Genomic DNA, 6,000 nt, shown 5'->3' on the forward strand with positions numbered 1-6,000 from the left:
TACATTTCAAAATAAAGGTATGCTCTCTCTCATTTTCACTTTGCGTTCCTACCTGCCCTCCCTGGCCCCCAATCTCTCTCTACTCGCACAGACGGGAAGAGGAATAAATGTACCAGCTCTTACATAAGCTCTGAGATTCATAACTTTGGAATTCCTCTTCAGTAGTACAGACACCCCTGCCCCTCTGTAAACACGTGTGACATCTGTCCTCACTGTGTTGCTCTATGGGAGAATTGGGGTATAGGAAACTATGCTATGACATTACTATTGCCACTATTACCACTGTGAGGCTCTGAGTAATACAGATCTGGTTTCTGATTCAGAGGCCTAGTGTCTCTCTGTGTGTGTATTTTTATACATATACTTGGGGGAGGGACCCTTCACAGTTCTGGACTCAACACTTTATAATCCAACCATATAGGTGAAGTCAGAAAAAGCTTTAGGTCTATCCGAGGTGAGTGTCTGATATTCCATGTCCCTGAAGTCTATGCCCTCCGGCAAAAGAGAAATAGAGGAAAATCTGCTGCAGAAAGTGGAGAGAAGGAAACTATTTCAGCACTGTAATTATGTCTGGCTAGGAGGGGTAAAATAATGTCTCCAAGAATTCACAATTGTAACCTCAACTGAACATGAGATTGGGGCAGTAATATATACTACTTATAAGTTCTGACAACCTTAAAATAAACATTTGATTTAAAGAGGCCCTAGATTGGTAATGTCCCTTAGGCTCCTGAAAGAAAAAAAACGTAATATATTTTCTAAAGTAATATATTCTCAACCCAAGCCTCAAATAAAGGCCAAGGAAGTAGAGCTTAAAGTCGTATTACAAAACGCATACCGAACAAAGTACCGTAAGCAAAAATCACTAGGAAGAATAACTGCAGAACTGACACTCAAAATGAGAAGATAGTGGAATTATTAAAGAATATAAAATAAGTATGTTTAATATGTTTAAAGACATAAAAAGGAATAAAAAACATGATATATGAATAAAATTCTATAAAAATAACTAGTAAGAGCAAAAGAGAACAAAACGGAACTTCTGTAAATAAAAGAATATAATACTTAAAATTAAAGAAAATATTAGATACTAATCTGAAGAAAAGAGGAAGCTGAAAAATAAACCTGAAGATATTACCACTCCAGTCTCTGGTTTTACACATAAGAAGCTTGGAAGCCACTATTTCACTTTAACATTAAGTAAAAAGCTGAGCACGCTGAAAAATCCACAACCCTTCTTAAATTTATGAGGTCACAGGGCAAATCACTGGCTCTAAGATTGGAAAGACAGGCAGATACAGAGAATTATGACATATTGGAGCAGAAACATCCATGGGAACCAGTAGTGGACAGTTCCATTTATCTAGCGCTTCATGTCCGGATATCAAGAAAAAATTACCAGGCATCTTAAAAGGCAACGACAGCAGAATATACATTCTTGTCAAGCTCACATAGAACATTCACCAAGACAGATCTTATTCTGGGACATAAAATACACCTTGACTAATTTAAAAGAATAGAAATCATACAATGTCTACTCTCAGACCACATGGAATTAACCTAGAAATCAAAAACAGAAATATAACTGGAAAATCTCAAAATAAGTGAAGATTAAACAATACATTCCTAAATAACACATGGAAAAGAAGAAAGATCTAAAATCAATCATCTAAGTTCCCGCCTTAGGAAACTAGAAAAAGAAGAGCAAATTAAATCCAAAACAAGCAGAAGAGAAGAAATAATAAAATTAAAGCAGAAATCAATGAAACTAAAAATAGAAAATCAATAGAGAAAATCAATGAAACCAAAAGCTCATTCTTTAAAATAATAAATAAAATTGATAAGCCTCTAGCCCAGCCAACTTAGAAAAAAAAAGAGGACACAAATTAATATTGCAAATGAAAGCAGGAGCATCACTACAGATCCCATGGATATTAAAAGGATAATAAAGGAATGTTATAAACAAGTTTCAGCCCATATATTTGATAATCTAGATAAAATGGACCAATTCATTGAAAAACATGATCTGCCAAAACTCACAGAAGTAGACAATCTGAATAGGTCTATATCTATTCAAGAAATAGAATTGATAATTAATAACCTTCCGAAACAGAAATTGCCAGGCCCAGATGGGTTCACCGGTGAATTCCACCAAACATTTAAAGAAGAGATAAAAGGATAAATAACACAAAAGAAAGATTAAGAGGTATGGAAGACAGAGTGAGAAGACAGAAGTCTGTCTAATCAGAATTCTAGAAGGAGATAATTGAGATTTTAAAAGGGGGAGGTGGGAAGCAATATTCAAAAGAATTGTGGCTATTTTTTTTCAATTGATATAAATGACATGAATCCTCCGATTCATGAAGTGTAACGAATCACAGGAAGGACTGCTTCCCACCAATGACTGAGTATGGCAGGGATATTAAATAGATCTGTTCTTAGTTGGCCAAACTTGGCTCAAGGATTCCTAATCTCTTTGCACTGAACCTTCTTTACACTGCCTGGATGCTGCCACTAACCTTCCCTCCTGTCACTTGAGGTAAGATTTGCATCATGGCCTGATGCTTATCCAGCCTTACCTGGGTCCTCTCCTACTTCCTTGACACAGAAATTTCTTCTCATAAAATCTTTGCACATTTAATCCCATCTTGGCATCTGCTTCTCAGAGAACCCAGATTGACACTTTTAAAGGACTATGAAATAGACTGACAGTTGACTTCTCATCAGTAACAATGAAAACCATAACTTTGCAATGATATCTTTAATGTGGTAAAAGAAAACAAATGCCAAAATAGAATTTTATACCTTAAAAAATATCTTTCAAGATTGAGAGTAAAATACATTTCAAAAAAAAAAAAAATAACTGTTTATCACCAGCATGCTCACTCTAAAAGATGTACAGTAGAAAGTAGAACAACAATCTCAGGTGGAAAGTTAAGAAAAAAAGAAAAGAAAAGCAATGAAAGTGGTAAATATGAGGGCAAATGTAAACTAATTATATAAAACATTAATGAAATGCCCTTCGGGGTTAAAAAACAAAAAGGTAAAAGACAAAGCAACAAGTCTAAGTTTCTTGTAAAATCCAGGAGGATGAAAAAGTTTTTTATTAATTTCAGATTTTTATAAGTTTTTATTTTTAAACATTTTATTTTGAAATAATTATTATGTTATATGAAGTAATTATAATGTTATGATAAAATAACATTTTATTTTGATTCATAGGAAGTTTCAAACAAATGGCTTTGAGGTCCTCTGTACCCTTCACTCAGTCTCTCTGTGATAACATCTCACAAAACTATAGCACAACATCAAAACAAAGAAATTGACATTGGTATAATCAACAGAACTTATTAAGATTTCACCAGTTATGGATATTCTTTTGTATCAACTAAATATGTAAATTGTTATTTCTAGGATAAACCGAGTGGTGGAGGGAGGGGGAGGGGGAAAGAGAGAGAGAATATAAATATGAATAAATATATAACTTCCAAACTAGTAGAGGAGGAAACAAGTATAATAAAAAATATCCAATTAAAAAGAGGGCAACAGACAAGGAAAAAAATGTAGAACAAATGGGACAAAGAGAAAACACACAAAAATATGACACATTTAAACCCAAATATATCAGTCATTGCATTAATTGTAAATGGAATGAAATGCTTCAGTTAAAAGATAGACTGTCAGACTACCCAGAATGAATCATGGTGAAATAGAAAAAATTACTATTAAGGAGATGGTATCAGTAATTGAAAATCTCCCAGCAAACAAAAGTCCAGGATCAGATAGCTTCACTAGTGAGTTCTACCACTGGACTTTTAAAAAATCCTCTTGTATGCTCTTTACACAAAAAGCCAAAACAAAACAAAAAAAATACACATTCTAACCTAAAATCAAGAATTTTTGTTCATCAAATAACACATAAAGAGGGAGAGGGAAAAAAAAGCAAGCCACAGGAAATAGGAGATATTTGTAATACATATAAAAAAAAGCTATCGAAAAAGAACTCATTTTACTGAAGGAAAAAAAAAAAACCTAGTTTTCAGAATATATAAAGAATTTATTCACACAACCAAGAGAAAAAAAGATGTCTGTAAAGAAAATAAACAAAAAACAGGAACAGGAAAATCCAAATGGTCGATAAACACATGAAAAAGGTCTTTAATTTCACTGGTAATCAGGAAAATGCAAACCAAGGCCACAGTAGGAAACACTACACACCAGACAGATCAGTTAGAATTTTAAAGCCAGAATAATGAGAACTCTGAGAAACTGCTGTGGGAGTATACCATTATGGAAAAAAGTTGGGATCTTCTAAGAAAGCTTAAGACATCTATATTTTCCATGACTTAGAAATGGCAGTCCTTGGCTTTATTTAGAGACATTCAGGCTTATAGCATCAGATATACATACAAGAACATTTCTAGGAAAATCCAAATGTCCATCAGAAATAGAATGGATAACTAAATTGTAGTATAGCCACACAATGTAATATAATGAAGAAAAGGAAAATCATACAGCAAGAACATATATTTAAAAAAATATTAAACTATGCTGTTTGAGGAAATGTGGGTGGCAGGACATAAGTGGTAAACTATAAAGAATATAGAAGTCAGGAGAGTGTACTTATTCACAATAACAATTCTTCATCAACTTGGACCTTCTTTAACCTTAAGCCACCAAAAAACCTACAACAAATATCATCTTTCCTGGTGAAATGTTAGGAGCAACAGTAAGATGAGAATGCCCCATTATTGTCACCTGGGAGGCACTTTATTTCCTGTAGATAAAAGGGGTCTGGTGTAAATTACTCCTGAGGACAGCTACAGGACTTTTTAAAAAAAGTTTTATTGACATTTAACTTAAATACCATAAAATTCAGTTTTAGTTACACAATTCAATGATTTTTAGTAAATTTACAGAGTTGTACAACCATCATCACAATACTGTTTTAGAAATGTCTTATCACTTCAGAAAGCCATTGGGTAACTGCTAATCTTTTTGTCTCTAGAGATGAGGATATTCAGACATTTCAAATTAATGGAATCATACAGTATGTGATTTTTTTCATTTCTTTCATTTAGCATGTTTTTTTATTTGTTTGAGATTCACCCATGTTGCCGCATGTATCAGTATTCTATTTTATTTTTTATTGCTAAATAGTTTTCTATTGTATGGATGTACCACATTTTATTTATCCATTCTCTGGTTGATGGATATTTCGTTATTCCCAGTCTCTGGCTATTATGAATAAAGCTGCTATGAATATTTGTGTACAAGCCTTTGTGTATATATATATATATATGCTTTAATTTCTCTTGGATAGATTCCTAGGGTTATAATTGCTAGGTCCTATGAATAAAATTAATTTTAACTTCTTAGGAAACTGCCGAATTGGCTACACAATTTTACATTTCATCAGCAATGTATAAGAGTTCCAACCGATATGACTTTCATAAAAATAATATACACTGTGGAATTTTTAAATTGATTTGTCAGAGCTTTTAAATACTAAGGACATTAATCTTATTTTCTTTTCTATACCACAAATGCCCATGATTTAATGTTAACTAGAAAACAAAAAGGACAATTTCAACTACATAAAGAAAAAAAGATTAGAAGGAAATAAGCCAAAATATATATTATTGTAGAAAACAAATGAGTGAATTCTTTTTTTTTTTTCTTTTTTATTTTTTCTCCCTCTCTAATCTCCCCGCTACTTTCGCCCCTGATCTATGGATGTTGCCGTTTTTTTCCAAGAATTGGATCTCTGAAGGCGAGGCGTCTCCTTCCACACACTCGCCTGGCGCACCCGGAGTATGATCCGTAACTCCACCTGGGGTGTGAACCCAGAACCTTCTGCATGTAAAGCAGACGTGCTAACCACTACACTATGGAGCCACTTCAATTTTTTTTTTTTAATTTTTATATTTTTTAAGTACTGGCTGAAATTGTTAAATTAGTATATATTTTTTCTTTTAGAAAAATTTTTTTAGGCGAGGC

Source organism: Pteropus vampyrus, unplaced genomic scaffold (assembly GCF_000151845.1).
Source record: "Pteropus vampyrus isolate Shadow unplaced genomic scaffold, Pvam_2.0 Scaffold271, whole genome shotgun sequence".
Classification (NCBI taxonomy): domain Eukaryota; kingdom Metazoa; phylum Chordata; class Mammalia; order Chiroptera; family Pteropodidae; genus Pteropus; species Pteropus vampyrus.